The sequence below is a fragment of the Haemaphysalis longicornis genome, unplaced genomic scaffold, assembly GCF_048455015.1.
Source record: "Haemaphysalis longicornis isolate Haplotype H1 unplaced genomic scaffold, Haemaphysalis longicornis Haplotype H1 scaffold_1, whole genome shotgun sequence".
Classification (NCBI taxonomy): domain Eukaryota; kingdom Metazoa; phylum Arthropoda; class Arachnida; order Ixodida; family Ixodidae; genus Haemaphysalis; species Haemaphysalis longicornis.
The window spans coordinates 406,538,669-406,557,059 of NW_027526203.1; the positions used below are offsets into that span (position 1 = coordinate 406,538,669).

Genomic DNA, 18,391 nt, shown 5'->3' on the forward strand with positions numbered 1-18,391 from the left:
AAGAGACAGCCGCCGCTTCCGCCACTCTCACGTTGCCTCGTGCAGGTCCGGTGTCACCTGGCGCTGCGCCTTGCACTCGCTGGTGCAGGAAGGATACAAAGAAATGCGAACTACGGAGCGCACAGCCTCCGGTACATGCGGCGTCTTCGGGCTGCCAGCCTGCCACGCTCGCAAACTCCACGCGTGAGCTATAGTTTTCCATACGTTGAGAGCGCAGCCTGCCATTAAATCGGACGTCTGCCCAGTCCAGCGACGCTGTATATTTCTTCCGTTGAGCATTTCAACACCACTGAGCACAAAGCCAGTTGCGGGCCCAACCTGTCGCGTCTGACAAGGTCCATTTTACAATGGCTTGCCGCTAAGGGCCGTGCATGAGCACTGCCTTGCAGATGGACGTATATTCACACGCATGCATAGTCGGAAGTTAAGCGCAAGACTATGGATGGTCGTCAGTATGCTGACTAGGGCTGCAGCGAACGGCGAAACGCTTTGTTTACCGCCAGTCCTCCTATAGATGGCGATACGATACTGCTCAGGACCGCTGTCAGCACTAGCTTTGTTTTTGAGCGGGTTTGTCCCTGGCTAATTTTTATTACGGTTGATAGTAATCGTTTCGTGAAACAATGGGTATGAGCGAAAAACAGTCACAGAAGACAGTATGGCTCTCAGAAGACATTGTAACTTATGCCAGTTGGGCAGTGTAAGCTCAATGCGCCGGACTGCAGTGCCGCTATGGCCAGCATAGTGCGCGCAGTACGCACTGGTGCTTCTATGTTTACGTGTGCGTTCGTAACTTCCGTTGTTTACCCCACCAATCTTAGTGGTGTAAAAAGAATATGCTTTAAATTTAAGCGCAAATATGGATTGATTATAAGGTTCGATGCCCCGACGCTACACAGGCGAAGAGGTGCGCCGTAGTGGAGGGTTCCGGACTAATTTTGACCACCTGGGGATTATTAACGTGCGCCGAAATCTCGAACACACGGGCGTTTTCGCTCTTCGCCTCCAAATTAAGCTCAAATAACTCGTTCTGCAAGCTTTTATAAACCCTGCCTAGCTTGCGTTTGCCTTTTGCCGGTCTCAGCCCATTGTACAGCGGCCGTATAACGTGGGAATTGCGCAGGGTCCGTATAACGTGGGAATGTGCGAAATCACATAGTGTCTAGATAGTACCGAGCTAATCGATTAAAAAAAAACGCAGCCCCATGGCGTGACGTCACCAGCGCATGAAGGTTTGCTTGAGCGAAAAGGGACGACAAGCCGATGAGGCCGGTATTTAAGCACGCCACGTAAAGTGCTAAAGTAATGTGAAGCGGTCTATTTTAGCTGCTTATATTGATGCCTAGGTAATGTGCGTTTAGATTTAACATGTGGTAAAGAAATTTTTTTTGTTGCAGACTCCGGCGTATACGTTATCTGTCAAATGCAGTTTTTCTGTAACGCAAAAGAAAGAAGCTTGCTGAAATAAAACGCATCCCTACCAATCCACCCATGACGGGACTTGAGAAATAAACGTGGCGGAAGAGATGGTCGCAAGTTCACGAGCCCTGTGCATCTGCACGGGTGAGCCGGTAAGATTCAGGCGCAGTGGTCTGGCCGGTAGCCCACTGCGATGGCAGACTGGGGGGCTACCGATAGCATCTCGGAGGTTTGGATGACCATCTCGGGGTCATCTTCCTAGTGACAACTTAAATACACTAGCGTGCACGCTTGCCAACCATTGCGAAATCTGCGGGATTTTCCGGAGTCTCGACTTTGTTTTGTAGCGCAAAAACTTGGCACACGTCCAAGTTATCATGTGGGCGTTAAATATTCGATTTGAGCGTTCAAGGTTATTTCCTCCTTCGAAAGAATTGGTAAAAAGACTTTAAAGGAAACTGATGTTAACTGTAATATCACTAGTGTCGTACCTTTCTCGGCTTTAGTTTGAAGGCCAACGACGCCTTGTTTGCGGGGAAGTACAAACCAAGGCTGGCATTTCTATCTCCCGTTTCCCTTCCACTTTTTTGTGGCGTTAAACGAGTACTGACGCCAAATTTCAAAGGTGAGATAACTATGTCAAGACTTCCTTTGTAGATAGATATCTCCCAGCAAGTTTCAACAGTAACCGTTCAGTATAACATATTTTAAATTCATTTTAATATCAGCGCGCACGAGAAAGCTCAGAACGGACACCCTTTCGCAATCGGCATCAACATGGCACCATCTACTCCTCCTGGCTCCAAAATGCCGATGTGAGGGACGCCGTGACGTGCCAAACGCGCTGGCTGCGGTTGGCGCGTACTGTTCCGACATGTGTACCACGCCATGTATTTGGGATTGACGCCATGCTGCCACGCGCGTGGATATGGTGGGGGCGCACGAGCGCTCGCGCGCGCGCGCGTCCAGACCAGTGCGACAAGAACGGTGACGTCACGAGCGTCCTCCTGTTATGGCGGCCGCCTCAGTGTTCGGTTTGCAAAGCCGAAACTGACGCGAATAAACGAGGCTGTAATAAACTAATTACGCTGCAACCGACAGTCTAATGTGCCATTCTATTATTTGTGGACTGGTAGGTACCCATAACAGCGAAGGAAAAAAAGCGTAACACAAAAATTTTGAGTCTGTAGTCTTTTAAAGGAGCCATGAAGACAAAATACAAGTTTGTGATCATAGTGCTCGCTCGACAAATATGGTCACGTAAGACACCGTTGCTTGCGTCAATCGACCAGTGTCGTCTGAGACAACCCCAAAGCCCCGCAGTCCTGTGCAGCTAAACCAAGCATAGTGCGCGCAGTACCAACAGCAGTACGCATCGGTACTTCTAAGTTTGCGTGTGCTTTCGTAACTTCCACTGCTTGTCCCACCATTCTTGCGGCTTTGAAAAGAATGTGCCCTAAATTTAAGCGCAAATAGCTCGTTCGGCAAGCTTATAAGCTCTGCCCAATTTGCGTTTGCTTTTGCTGCCCTCCGCCAATCGCAGAGCTGGCTGGTTCTGTTGCGGGAAATGAGGTAGTGGGTCGCATGGACATTCCCTTTTTTTTCCTAATTATGTAGCTTTTTAGAGCGAAGTTTACGTTAAAAGTAGTGTCAGTATGATTTTCTTTTGAACGAACCAAACTTGTGTTTTCTCTTCATGGCTCCTTCAAAGAGCATGTCACAATGTGCCCAGAGCAAGCTGGGGCCCTATTTTCAATTTTACACGATCGTCGCCATCTTTTGAGTGCCCCCTCTCATTGGCTTTCCCTTTCGTCGCAAAGCTTGGAAGCCAATCATAACGGGTTTTTTTGACGTCATGGCGGTCCCAGGCAAAGTCGGTCATCATGCCCCACCCCTCCAAGCCGCCCCTGCGAAGCTCTTCCGGGGGAGGTGCTGTCGCCTGAGGGCAGGTGTAGAAAATACACGTGCAATTGACCAATGAATGACCAAGAATGCATTAATAATCGCTGTTTTGCCACTGGCTGTTACGTATACAGTAGCCTACCGTTTTTTCGTACTCCGAAAATTCTGACTTGCTGGATATACCGGACTTTCCCGAGGAACCGCCAGTCGTCCCATAGGAGTAATGACTCGCGGATTTTTCGGACTGCTCTTTCACCCGGACTATTTTTCATTCCCCTCCAGGTCCGAAAAATCGGTCGGGTACTGTTATATGCAGACAGTTTACAGCCAGCAGTTAGGACCGCCTTAGCTAGATGGCGCCAGCGCCGGCCGCACTCGCCACTGCTGGCCTTTATAGTTTCGGTTTCGCCGTAGACTCCCATTGTCTCCTCGAAGTGCGTCGTGAGCGAAACGGGTTAGGCACGAAGAATATTCATAATTTAATGTTGTAGACGCAGTCGGAGCTCATGTTGGTCGTCACGAATTGGAACAGAGGGTTTGAAGAAGCGCTCGAATGTGCGGAAGCATGTGAAGTCTCCGGCGCGGGACCACCAAGCGTGATTCAGTCATTCGCTCCCAACAGTTCAGGTTCCCTCCATAGGCCCAATGTGTTGCGCTCATTACGACAGGTAGATCAGACTAAGTGTGAAAAAACAGAGAAAAAAAAAACGTTACTGATTACAACTGTGTCTCAGACTGTATGATCAGTCTGCGCCCTCAGCGAGCATCACGTACCTTGCGTACCTCACGTACCTGTTAAGGACACCAGTACCTGAAATCTCCAACGATACATTTCGCTGCGCAAGTCGTTGAAGTAGATTATTCTAACGGTACGTTTGCAGTGTAGTCTGATGCAGAGCCACAACTGAAGGTGCACAAAATGGAAGTTCGCCACTTCAACTCTCTGTAATTAAATGTACGGTTGCACTCGGCGGCATACGTGGATATCGCAGTCAAGTCATTAGGCCATGAATAAATAAAACTTGCGGCAGAAAATATCACAAAAATTAATGCACGCATGCATAAGCAAAAATAAAAATTAAGGACACATATCAAACTTTTTCATGCCGCATATGCTACCAAACCAATTACGTAGCACAATATAAAAATACAAAAAATGCTCACATCCGCAGCCTTATGTGCCAGCTCGGCAAATATTTGTATGTGTTAACAAAGCTTGATCACCCGACACCAAGCAGTTGACGTCATCAACACCATACTTGTGCATGACTTCATCGGGAAGTATTGTCTTATGCCGCGATTTAAACATAAAACCTTAATTCCTTGAAGATTTACAAGAACCGTTTAAGTTAGGCTTCTCCGCGAGCCATGGCCGCTGTGGGAGATTTCTGATTATCTGGTATTGTGGACGGCTCTGTTTCAAAAAGTGTGGCATTCAGATGTAAGTGTTAAAACCACCACAAGACAGTAATCCATCTGAACTTTGCGTAATTGTTGCCTCTTTTTATGTTTTGTCGTGGCAGCGTGCCATAATCATTCACGCTAAAAAAATTGCAAGCATTCACGATATCGTGATACCGCAATGCCCCCTCCGTAGCCGGCAGCGTGGTCGCGGCTGGTCTTCGCCCAGCCGCCACCAACCCTCAGTGATCGTGGCTCGAATAAAATAGAACCTCTCTCCCTCCCTCCCTCCCTCCCTCCCTCCCTCCCTCTCTATCCCCTCTCCCCCTCCCTCTATCTCATCACTCTCTCTCTCTGTTATTTTTCTTCTTAAAAAAATTGTCTCACTTTTTTGTGTTTGTGTAATTGATTATTTGGTCCAATCTTCGCCTTCGCTCCCTTTGCTATTGCACCCTTTTTGCCCAGAAAACATACTTTCTTACTTTCTGCGTTATCTTTTGAGGCTTCGTTGCGTGATTGTGTATATATATATATATATATATATATATATATATATATATATAGGGCAAAATGCTCGGACCTCCAGGCAGCATGACCGGGTCTAGCAGGATGGAACTTACTAAAACAGAGCGCGGTGCTCTTATGCTGCTGTATGAGAACACCCCGAGAAAAAACGTAAATTGTGACGAGATGGGCAAGTGTCCAGTTGCCCTATAGGTTACGGGTTTCCCTGTGCGAGATGGTCTACGACGACTTGCCCTATTCGACGAGTTGGCTGTGACGAGTTCTCCTAGACCCGTCCTCGGTAGGTGACGGCGCCGCCACTATATATATATACACGGCCGCTGCATGAAAGGCGCACTCGTCCAGCGGCCGTGCCACTACGCTCTTCTGGTAGTACAGGCGAAGCTTGCTCGTCTCTAAAAGCCTCTCTGTTCTGTGCACACCCCTTTTTCTCCACCAGGAAGCATAAGGGGCGCAGGTGGGATCACAGGTCGTGCTCCGAGTATACAGGCTCTGTGCTTGCTTCCTTGTTGCCAAGTGCCATCTTTGAGCAGCCCCTGGCGCATCCTGAGACACGTCTCGCACGTGAACCAGTCTTCACAGACGCCCACTGAGCGTTGGTTCCACGTCTCCTCTGGCCGTGTCTATGCGCCGCCACCTGCTGCACCAGATGCGGCGACGCCTTCCTTCGCTCGCCAGCTGCATGCACTCCACACGTGACCTGCGTCTGGAGGCCGCCCCTCGTCAGCGGTGTCAGTCCATCACGTAAGCAGCGTTTGTTTGAAGTATTGGTATGAAATTACGTGCGAACAGTGGTGTGATGGAAATGGTGCGTGGGACACTGCTGGGAGATACTTGCCTCCTCTTCTCCCCCCTCCCCCATCAGAAATTATCGATCCCGGTAGGTGGAGAAGGAAACGAACGAGGCCTGTCACCACATAATGACTGCCGATTGTTACTTTTGTGTCACAAGCTACGCACCAACCATATGCGGCTTCGTGCACGCTCTCATCACAAGACCAGCCGCTTGGAAATTTCACTCAGAAAAAAAAAAAAGAAAAACAATCGGAAAGGCATCTCGGGTACAGCAGCATCCGGCAATGTTTTATTTCCAGTTTAAATAAATTATTTTATTTGTCTTTTTTTATATTTTTTGTTGGATTGTATACTTTCTTCTCCTTTTATGTTCTCCCTTTCCTTTTTTGACCGGTTTAACCTTCGCGCCATTATTGTACAAACCGCTTCGTCTACCTTGTGTCGTAACGACCTTACACATTCACTAACAGTACAAACGATAGAAACCGGGTATGCCTGTCTGCGTGAAAACCGCCGGGCATTGTTTTGATATAATATAGCAATAAGCAAAGCCATGTCCATATTTCTGGGAAGATGGAACGGGGGGCGGCGAAGCCATGTTAACAAACATCACTTCCGAAAAAAAAAGAAATCGTTCATCCAAAAAAGTCAAAGCTAGACGATGAGGCGCAGCTGGCTCCAGCCTGAAGCCCCGCTTCTCCACCCGTCGGTACTCGCCGCTCAGTCAATTTCCCCGTCGGCTGTCATTTCCGCCCGGACATGTAGGTTGCAGCCCAAACACGCGCGCAGTCGACGGGTGACATCGTGTTACGGCCGCGTGCTCAATATACGAGGTCGGAACGATTCGGGCCGGCTAACTTTTGACATCTGCCGTTAACTACGGGGTGCTTGGCTAATCCCGAGCGGCGCTTCTGTTTTCCCACCAGCGCGGCTAAGCCTGTCAGCGTTGATACCTGCTGATTAGGCGGCGGCGCGCCCAACCGAGCGGGCCGTATGTAGGTCAAGCTCATGCTTCCTCCTCCCGGGGTAAACAAGCGCCCAGTGCGAGCAGCAGCAGGCGGCAGCGCCGGGGCCAGGCTGCTGTCGCCGACTGCAGGCAAACACGAGTGACATTGGACGGAGAGGATTTGTCGGATTTGTTTCCGGGCCGAGTTGGCACCGGTTTCCCTGGATGTGGGAGAATCGATCAATGTGTTTGCCAAGCGGATAACCGCATCTAAATTGCTCCCGCAGCATTTTGCCCACGGTGCACTGCGCCGATTCGCGACTTCTGAATACGGGCCGCCTCTGGGCAAAGATTTTTCTTTTTCCTTTTCTTCCTCTTTTTTTTTTCTTTTTTTTGTGCTGCCTTCGCGGTACTATTCTGCCATTCTGTAGCTCAGTAGACGCTGCTTCTCTTTCGGACAGTTTGTACACCGTGTGTTTCCCCAGTATTCATCATGATTGCCTTTGCGAAACTCGAGAAGATTTCATGTATATCCGCGTTAGAGCGGGGCCCTTATGCCAACGGTTTTATCCGTCGTATTGAATAACAATGTGCTTGCCGCAAACCGTGCGTCGGGGCGTCAGAACAACGCCAGAGTTGGGGAAGCTCGGGACAATGAAAGGAGCTGGTGGGAGCGGCTGGGTGAAGAGGGGACAGAGGCAAAGGGGATTGGTACAACAGAAAAGAAAAAAAAAAGGCCTCTTCACGTTTCGGAGCGCGTGCGTAAGGTTCCACACAGCAGACAAGCGTCCCACAAATGCCTGCTGGAAACACGCAGCAAAGCCAAATAGCTGTTTTTTATCTTTTCGGGAAGTCATGTAGCGCAGTGTGCGAAAAAAAAAAAAAGTCACAATTACAGCGGACTTTTCGTAACAACCAAGAGAACCACGTCACATTTTGCTACGTCTAATGGTTTTATATAAGCAGATGTCACCTGGTAAAACAATTTACCAGTGACTTTTCATTTAAGGGGCCATGAAGACAAAATGCAAGTTTGTTTCATTCGAAAGATTGCCTCATTAGAATAACACTGACACCACTTTTAACGCAAACTTCACGCAAATAAGCTGTACAACGAGAAAAACCGAATACCCATGCGACACCCTGGCTGCTTTTCCGCGCTGAACTTATGACGTATTATGGGGAGCTCGTTGCGATTGGCCTAGGCCGACAAAATCCAACGCAAATTAAACAGGGATTATAAGCTTGCAGAACAAGCTATCTGCGCTAAAATTTAGTGCACATTCCTGTTATGGCAGTAACAATGGTGGAGTAAACCATGGAAGTTACGAACGCACACGTAAACATACAAGCGCCACTACTGTGCGCACTATGCTGGCCATATATCTGCACAGCGGTGCGGCGCGTCGAGCTTGTCTCCCACGACACTGGCCAGTTGGCACAAGCGACATTGTCTTACGTGACCCTGTTTGTCGAGCATACCCAATGTTCCGAGAAACGATTACTATCAACCGTACCAAAAATAAGCCAAGTACAAATTTGGTCAAAAAGAAAGCGAGTGCGGACAGCGGTGCTGAGCAGTATCGTAGCGCCATCAGGGAGGACGAACGGTAAACCAGGCAACAAATATGTTTGGCCGTTCGCTGCAGCCCTAGTAACCATACTCACAATAGTTTGAAGTACGTGCCCTGTATGCGTCACCGGTGACGTCAAGAAACACGCGATTTAGCGGGAGAATTGTTGCGCCATTTTCGTTGACGTGTACTGCGTTTACGAACCGCGTGAATTTAATACGTAATTGCCAATTAGTGACTAGAAGCTGGCCGCTAAACTCATTCCAAGAAGATCACTGTAATTAGCTTGCATAATACAGCGGCCGCCATTCCAGGGGACCTGTATGCGCGGTTGTGTACAGTAGGAACGTTACGGCTACGGCCTCTCGCCGGTGTTGACGTAAGCTCAGCAGAGGAAGCTGGGACGAGAATCTGACCGTCACTTTTTAACATTGGTGACCGCGTTGCTGGTGACGTCAGATGCAAACTGTGCAAAGTCTCGATAAGCAGCAAAATAAGTTACGCTACAACAATGAAGGCAAACACAAAAATTTCTTAGCTTCACATACGTCAGTGCATTAGTGTACACGCAAGACAACATTTATACTTTCATGAGCAATGCGATGTTCATACTTTGCGACAAAATTAGTAAAATATTTATTACACCCTGGCACTGTTAGCTTTTAGAGAACATGGGTTACGTGACTACTTCCCCTTGCGTGAAGATGCTGCAAATGGTCTGGCCACCTGAAACATAAAATGCGGGTACTCTTTGAAGGAAATGTGGCGTTGTCAGGTTTCAGGTCCTCTTGGGAGTACAGCTTACAAAATGAAGTGAGCAAAGGGGGTAACAAAAAAGAGCGTGTTCTGCGCACGGGAGCTTATTAGCGGAGGAGCGCCGGCTCCGTGGGAGCGGACGAGCACAACAGGTTGTCGGCGTGAAGCTAAAGTAGCGGAATGCAGCAGCGCAGTCCTCTTTTTTTTACTTTTTAAAGTCGGCTGGAGGGGTGGCGGTAGGAAGGAAGCGTTCGTGAACGAGCGCATACCAGTGGTTACGCGCTCTTGATGGGTGGACAATCGTAAAGTACGGGGCGTAATCGTAAAAGCTGACGGCCGCTCTCGGCGGCCGCGGCGTCGGGCAGCGTTCGCCGAAGCGGCGGCTCCCCCGTCCGCAGGTCATCGCAACCGGGAGTCAGTGGCCGACACGCTCACGGGCCAGCGTCCTTGGCTCGGCGCCTTCAAGGACGGCCCCTGGGATTCCCGAGCCTCGGCCGGGGGGCTCGGTCCTCCGCCTGCCCCCCGCCGACGGACAAAGACGCTTTCGCCCACCCTCCCGGACCCCGCTTTGTACGGGCCGACTCCCTGGGAGCGCTTCCTGGAAAAGCTTTACGGGGCTTCGCGACAGCCCAATCATTGTTCCCCCGGCTTCTGGGCACACAAAGGCGGCCCCGCGTCCGAAATGCTTGACGGACGTGACGAAAATCTCCAGACAAGTCGAAAACGACCTGTTCCCATGTCTTGACTCGTCATGTTTCGCTTCCCTTTCTTGATCCCCTTTTCCTTACGCACCCCCCCCCCCCCCGCCCGCCTCTTTTTCTTTTTTTTTTTTTTTTGTTACCTTTTCCTTTGACACTTCTCGTTTTCACCAGTCTGACTTCCGAGTGAGAGACAAAAACGTACTTAGTGGTTTTAACTGAGCTAGTTGTTTATTGCCAGTTGTTCTCGACAGCCTTACGGTATATTTCTACAGAACATAAACAAAGACAAGCACTCGCACACCGCTCGGCTTCACGAAAAACCGTCTTTGTGTCTGTATATATAAGTGTGGTGTAGTATCTCTGAATGCTTTAACGACGTCGCGCGAAAGCTCGTCGTTCAGTGTGCTACGAAACTCGCCGATGCTCGAGCTGAAAGTTCCTTTTCTTTGAGAGAGAGAGAGAGAGAGAGAGAGAGAGAGAGAGAGAGAGAGAGAGAGAGAGAGAGAGAGAGAGAGAGAGAGAGAGAGAGAGAGAGAGAGAGAGAGAGAGAGAGAGAGAGAGAGAGAGAGAGAGAGAGAGAGAGAGAGAGAGAGAGAGAGAGCACAATTTTCAACCAATGACGCTTACAAAACCATGATGCTGCAATCGCAAACTATGGCTTCTTAGGCTGACGAGCATAAGAATATTTGCTCGAAAGAAATCTCAGTACGATGCTTTTTGCCATCTTTTTTTTCCTTCTTTGTTGGATGCGGCCTAATCTCGGCCTTTCGACTCGCGTCCGTTATAAATGAGGCCGTAGTCTTCAAATAGGCCCCATCTTAATTGCTGCAAAGCCGTCTGGCGATTGCACATGAAACTGTAAACTCATTTTTCATCTGCGAGTAAATATATGTCCTAGTTCCCTGATTGCAGTCCCCGGAAAATTTGGTGGCAGCGAGTATGTGAACTGTGTTCCTTTCGCAGGAGAGAAACAAAAAACGGGGCCGCATGTTGATCAATTTTGAGGCATACGAATGTGCGCCCGTGATGCTGGCTGCTGCCTGAGATCACAGCTGACCATCCTACAGATGGGCGAAATGTCCAGCGGCCTCATCGGAACCGTGAAAGGAAATACTAAATATAATATAGCAGGTGCAACAAAGCGGGTTCTATAGTTAGAAAGCCTGAAGTAAAGGGGTGGAGTCACAAGACATTTCGGCAGCGTCTCGGAAAATGCTAGCTTAGACAGGTAGCGCGACTCATAGACCCGACCCCAGGTTATTGCTAAAGAGACCGGATTCACAAAGCGGTTTTAAGTCACACACGGAATACCGGACAGCATACCTTACGATGTATCAAAACTGCTTTCCTAATTCGGCCTGGGGTCTTTATCGCATACGACCCAGTCGCCCCAGATGAAGGCCTCCAATTTAGCGCGCATTCATCAAGCAAGACGACAACCGAGCGCCGACATCAGGTGAAAGCGAACTTACCGATACGGTTTTGTCCGGGCTTGTTTTTTATTGCTCCGGTAGCGTCTCCTTTTCTTCTCTGTCTTCGCGCAACTCCAATTATTCTAAAAATGGCGCGACGAAGTTGGCGTAGACGACAAGCGGGGCGTGATTGTCAGAGCGGCGATAACGGGCTGGCTGACATTAGTATTCACCGCGTGTCACCCGCTGCGTGCGAACGAGGAACTGGATGAGAAAGAGCGGACTTCCTTCACGCGGGATTCCCAGGATGTGCGTACATATGTAGCGCACGGGACACAGTTTACGTTCTTTCTCGGCGATAGTGCGTCAGAGTTGTTTACAATGCCCGCCGTAAGTTCTTTTTTTTTTTTTCATCCCTATGCTGCGCATAAAGGACAGAGCCTGAAGTACTTCAGCTATACCTAACGCCGTATATAAGCGGGGGTATTTTTGTGGTTGTTTTTACCTTTACCGGAAAGACAGCCGTCAAGGCTACGTTTTTAACGAGCGACTTGATGCTGCTACCGCAGGTAAAGTTATCAAATGGAATGAGCGGAGGTAGAAAAAAAATATCTCCCTAAAAAAACGGTTCGCAGTAATATTTGGTGCTTGCTCCGCGAAAAAACAAAAAGGGAACGAAAGACAACCTTTGCGTTTACACAAGTCAAACCAGTACACTGGAGAATTTTCACCGTGCACGCGCTATATCTCCAGTCGTCTACGTTCTTGTTGTGCGCATGCGTCAAGAACAAGGCCACCGCTGCCGCCATTAGGGAATCGAAGCTTTGGCCTTGTATAAAAAAAAATTCCCCCGCATTTCCCCGAGGGGGAGAATGTGAAAGTGCGAATGCACGGTTGTCGGCCCACTTGCGGCGCTTGCGCTCGGCCCCCGCAGCCCACCGCCTCGCCGCCTTCTCTTCCATCTCTTCCATCGGGTTTGTAGTATCACGTGTACACCACGCAGTTATCAAGCCGCTATAACGCCGCTGAGTCGCCAACGCACGCCGCTGACGACGTAGTTTGAATGCGTTAAAGATATATGGCGCGTTACTAACACTGATATCAGCGTCGCGTCCGTGGCTTAGTCGGTAGAGCGTCGCGCTGCGGCCGCAAAGTCCTCGGATCGAAACCTGGCGCCGGATGCTGTTTTTTTTATATAGAGAGGAGGACTGCGTTAAAGATATAAGGCGCGTTACTAACACTGGTATCAGCGTCGCGTCCGTGGCTTAGTCGGTAGAGTGTCGCGCTGCGGCCGCAAAGTCCTCGGATCGAAACCTGGCGCCGGATGCTGTTTTTTTTTTTTTTTTTATATATAGAGAGGAGGACTGCGGACGCCGCCGCCGCCGCCGGCGGTGGAAGGTTTGGGGTCGCTTATAAAGCGCAAGACTGCATTAGCCACTGGGACATTGCAAACACTCAAGTGTTTCTTGGCGGCGTCGCACAACTTAAACGTCACTTGCCGAGGAGAAAATTCTGCGATTTTCAGCTTCGTATTTGTTGAACATACCGGAATATTTTTTTTCCCAACTATTTCAGCAGTGCCACGTGCATGCACACGTTGCATTTAAGCACAGGGAGCGGGGGTAATTTTTTATGCAGAAATCATTCTGCGTAACGTAAATCAGTAGTTTGCGCGCACAATGCGTGCACAAATATTCCACACGGCCGCTTTATAAGCACACTATAGGAAAAAAGACCTGTACAACGGAGGTTGTCCAGCCGTGCCAGTAGTGGCCACTCGTACTTTCAACGACGCGCATTTGGCAACACTTCACCTAGAAGTCGCCGGTTACGCGGCAGGAATTTTATCGGGGCACGAGATTGATATCAACATGAAGACGAGGGAGCTACCTCGTGTGAGGCCAACTATACGGGATCCGCTAACAAAGCCACTCGCGGGAGTCGCACCAAAGCAGACTACAAGGAAGAGCACAGCGTTCCTTAACCGTTAGTTATCCTGGCCGGCACCCATCAGCTGATTCTACGCCATAAAAGTACATTAAAATGAATTACTGATTTAGAGCGAATGCACCGAACACAGTTGAACCAAGATCGCGTGTATACGACCCTGCCTGCAGCAGACCATTAATGTCCCTGCTAGGGCCGAATGGACTGTAAAGATAGCCGAAGCACCTTTACGTGAAATAAGTGCACTATACGGAGCGGTGTAGCTTATTGGTTTTACGAACTTGCACCCTAAAAGACTTCCACCCGGGGAGCAAAATTTTCGACGCTCTCTTTAATTACTGACATTTCGAAACCCCTACTTTCACACTAAACAGGCAAACTACTTCCTTTGCGACCCCCTTGGAGTTGTCGACTGCTGGCTTTCCCATCTGCGTTCTAAAGCCGCTAAATAGGCTTATTAAGCCTTTATTTCGTGACATTAGCCCGTTCATTCAACCATTCCTTCATTCCCAATTATAATAATCGCCCTCCCTCCCTCCCTCTGCTCAGAGCCGGGCCTGGTTGGACACATCTTTCTTTCGGTTAGTGGTAAGACCCAATCATTCGCACTCTTATCTCGTTTTCTGAAGCCGGCCACTCTGAAACGCGGGCGGAAGCTATTTTTCGCGAGGACGGAACGCCATGAATGACTCCAAGAAGCTAGGCATTTTAGCAGAAGAGTAGGGGGATTAGAGAGTTTTAGCACTCCGTATGCTTTGTGTTGTAACTATAGTTGTGTTGACAGGGACCCGTCTGGGCACTTGCGCATTCGTCCCGGTAGGGGTATTAGTTCCGGGGGCCGGCCCTCGCCATGCCCGCGCATTCGTCACGGTGAGGTGCGCCTCCTCGCCCTTACGCACGCGCAGGCGCAGTCGGGTCCCGGTAAATACGGTAACTACGTAAACGATGGAACAGACGGACTGCTGAAACTCTCTATTGCGTCTGTTCCGTACGTTCCGCATGTACCGGTGCCCGACTGGGCACTTGCGCATTCGTTCCGGTAGGGTGGCTTAGTTCCGCACACGGGCCGTCCCGCGTTGCCATGCGCCGCATTCGTTACGGGGGAGGGGTCCTCGTCGCTGTGCCCGCGCGCGCAGGCGCAGTCGGGTCCCGATAAATACGGAACTTACGGAACAGACGGAATGCTAAAACTGTTGATTGCACCCACAACCTGGCCGTTAGCGTTTGAAAAGTGCGTTCCCGCAAAAAGCCTGTCCGCCGGAAGTCCCAAGGCGGATCCTACGTAGAGAGTTTTAGCAGTCCGTATGCTACGTATGCTCCGTGTTGTACCGGCGTACCGTGTTGACCGGGACCCGTCTGGGCACTTGCGCATTCGTCGCGGTAGGGTGGATTAGTTTCGCGGGCCGGCCCTTCGTCACGGTGGGGTGCGCCTCCTCGCCCTTTTCGTACGCGCAGGCGCAGTCGGGTCCCAGTCAACACGGTAACTACGGAACAGACGGAGCATACGGAGTGCTGAAGCTCTATCTGCCCTTTCGGAGCCGCCGTTCCGTTCCAGCAACGGTGCGGCAACCGCAGGCAGGCCAGGAGGCTTCGCGTATGTCAGTGTATCAGACGGCGGCGCGCATCCTTGATTAAGGAAACTGCGAGAGCCGACACGCGGCGTGCCCTTGCACATCTATCCCGATTACGCTTACAGGCATTGCGCGCAATAATCTCCCTTCCCCGCTTTGCTCGACCCCGTGCCGCACGCTGTGCGTCGCGGGACGTTCCTGTCGGCGGGTGGCGGCCGGCTGGCTGCTGTCAGCGGCAGCAGCAGCGCGAGACGCGCGACGTTTGTCATGTCGCTCCACCTCGACGACACGCAGCCGCCGCATTTACCTACGGGTCCCGACGCGACCGGACGGGGTCCGTAAATCCATTATCCGCAAATAAGAGCCCTGACAGGCAATAACGGGCTTGGCCGTACCACTCTGCATATATAGCTTTCCCTCCGCGCTGACCCGCACGGTCGGCCCCGTAAGCATCCGAGAAGAGAATTGTTGGTTTTTTTTTTCTTTCTGTGGCGTCTTTCCTTTGTCCCGTCTTTATTTATTTATTTTCTTGCTTTACGGTTTCTTTACGCGCATGCGGTTTAGCTGGACCAAGATGTCGGGCGGCGGCAGTTAGACTTCGAGAGCAAAACACTCACGTCCTCTGGGAACATCTGACCCTGCCATTAGAAATACGCCTGTTACAAGCGTGGGCACCACTTCCGAAACGTCTTCAGCAAATTTCTTCCTGAATGCGCGGGCTTTGCGGTAACTATGAAATAAGCTTGCGAGTAATGTCGCCTGTCGTACGCAAAACAAATGCGGAGGCATAAAGAAAAGAATCAAGCGCAATATCAAACGTCAAAATAAAAATAAAAAATCAAACGTCACGTACATAACGAACTTGTCTTTAATTTATCTTGGTGTTTTTGCAACGTCATTCTGGCCAATATTGAACTTGGTAGAATCCCTGCCTGTGAAAAATTCACGCCCACCGTTCAGAGCTCATTCGTCATTCAAATGTAAACTGAAACGAGCCTTGGTTTACCTAAAAATGGCGGCGACAGTGCTCCCCTGAACTATTCAAAGAGTGCAACCATACAGGCACAGAGAAGTTGATTTGATTGATTGATTGTTTTATTGATTGATTGATTGATTGATTGATTGATTGATTGATTGATTGATTGATTGATTGATTGATTGATTGATTGATTGATTGATTGATTGTAAGGTATAACGCGCCGACGCAACGCAGGCGGTGAGGCGCGCCGGAGGGCTCCGGATTAATTTTGATCACCTGGGGATCTGTAACGTGCGCCGAAATCACGAACACACGGGAGTTTTTGCTTTTCGCCTCCATCGGAAAAGCGAGGCACAGAGAAGTTGTCGCAAAGGCGGGAAAAGACCCATTTTTGCCCGCTGTAGCACCCGAGTGCTAGAGCAGAGGAAAGCAGCGCGTCCTCTCGCTTTAAAGCAGTCTCCAGGCGGGTAATTCGATAAGCGCTTCCCAGTCGTAAACGTCGGTCGAAAGAGGAGGTAAAACACTGTACTCAAATAAGAACGTGCCAATTTGCGCCTCTCAGTAGAGAGAGAGAAGAGGTAAAGGAAAGGCAGGAATGTTTACCAGGCTACGGCCTAGTATGCTATCCTGCACGGGGGAAAGGGGAACGATGAGAAAAAAGAGGAAAACAGAAAAAGAAGGGGAAAGGGACAGACATAGCGCAGTGTGGTGTGCCCAGCGGCAGGACGCTATAGAGAAACAAGTTCAGTGAGCTCATAGAGAGTAGTCTTTCGCGCTACAGTCTTCTGGGCAATTCCGTCGTTTTTAGAAAACACAGGAGCGCTTTTGTAGCCTTGTGCGTAGGTGACGGAGTAGGCCAGTGACCCAGGATTTTCTCCGCAGCGAACGGGCGCCGAGAGTCTAGCTTCCGTAGAATCGAAGAGAGTTGGCTTCTTTCTGATGAAAACCGTGGAAACTCGCATAGGACATGTCGTATGGTCTCTGGTATGTCGCAGACTTCGCACGCCTCACTGGTTGCCATTCCAATCAAATAGGAGTAAGCATTTGTGAATGCGACTCCAAGCCAGAGACGACAAAGAATGGCAGCTCAGCTATCGTGCCGGTACGGCTGTATATCTGGGAAGTGACTAACGCAGGATTACTTTCAAAAGGGGGGGGGGGGGGGGGGGTGCGAAAGATGATAGGGATAATTAAGTAAGTAAACGAAATCGCTTCAAAGGTAAAAAAGAAAAGAAAATCTTCTGGACGCAGTGGGCGTGCTTTCGTGCTATGGCTGATCGTCGTGGCGACGGTGTACGTTGCAGCTGAGGGACATCAGTTGCGACAGAAAATTTGAATTATTCCTAGTCGATATTTGATATGTAGTGCCCCCCCCCCCCTCCCCTCTCCCTCCCCGGCAGTTTTTGGGGAGACATTTCTGAGGAACGTTTACACCACCTGAATAACCCTACAGATACACATACTAGCCCTTGAGGTAGCGGATTACTCTTGCCTGTCCATAACATTGCATTCCACTTCTATAGTTTCGAGTCCCAAGTCTAGGTGTTTGGTGGACAGGCCGGATGAGTGTCGTTCCTAGATGGATGATTAGTAGGAGTGGGATAAAGGCGTGCAGGGAGGCACGAGACCGGGAGAAAACGTGCTCATACCCTAGAAATGTGAAAGATAATCTGGACACGGCGTACGTTTCAGGTATAAAATAGAGTCATGTACGAATTCGTTTCTCTGTGTGTGTGTGTGTGGACACCTGTTACCTGTCTTCCCATTCTGTATTCTTACCGATTCCCGAGAAAGAAGAACTGACGGTGCATTTTTGCCAATGCGCTAAACAAAATTAAATATACCTTTGGAACCAAAACCACGTAAATATGTTTTGAATTATCTTTCCACTTCCAACTGAACATGTTGTAGCTCCGACCTTAAAGCAATACAAAAAATCAAACGTCCCTTTCCGAAACGAAAACGTGAAACGCGCGAGGCTTGATAGCAAACACGCAATGCACAACTGACAACTGAGGCCGAGCTTCCCCCAACGCACCTTCTAAGTACAGTCATGAACAAATGAAACGCGATCGAGAAAATATGAACCAGAACACACAATAGCGCGATTTCTTTCCATGCCAGTCAAATTGAAGCATGGCTTAATTAGAATAACAAAGTTGGGAATTGTGGCTTTCCAAATATCCCCATGACGCGCCATTAATGGTCCTCCAAGAAACGTACATTTTTTTTTTAAGTTTGCGTGTTCTTGTTCATATTTTCGCGTTCACATATCGTTTCTTATTGACTTTACATCTATGCTTATTGTTGTTCTATTTGTATCACTTATGCTCCTATATTTTTAAAATTTAGATCTAATTTCTAATCCTAATTTTAAATTGAATTTGAATAGCTTACTTATGTTTATATAAGGCTTTTGTTCATTTTAGAAATTTTTATTACTGTTTTATTTTTATTTTATTT

General features: G+C 49.3%; 1 protein-coding gene across 4 annotated transcripts in view; it reads right to left on the bottom strand.

Annotated features, from left to right (window-relative positions):
* The window catches only part of LOC144155461 (uncharacterized), a 112,907-nt gene that overhangs the window by 56,194 nt on the left and 38,322 nt on the right, over nucleotides 1-18,391 (bottom strand). The window contains exon 1 of one of the 4 annotated variants that reach the window (XM_077686914.1): nucleotides 11,492-11,654. The exons of the other annotated variants lie outside the window; for them this stretch is intronic. The gene's annotated coding sequence lies outside the window, so the exon portion shown is untranslated. Of the gene's footprint in view, nucleotides 1-11,491; nucleotides 11,655-18,391 lie in introns of those variants that run through there. 4 annotated transcript variants of the gene reach the window in all.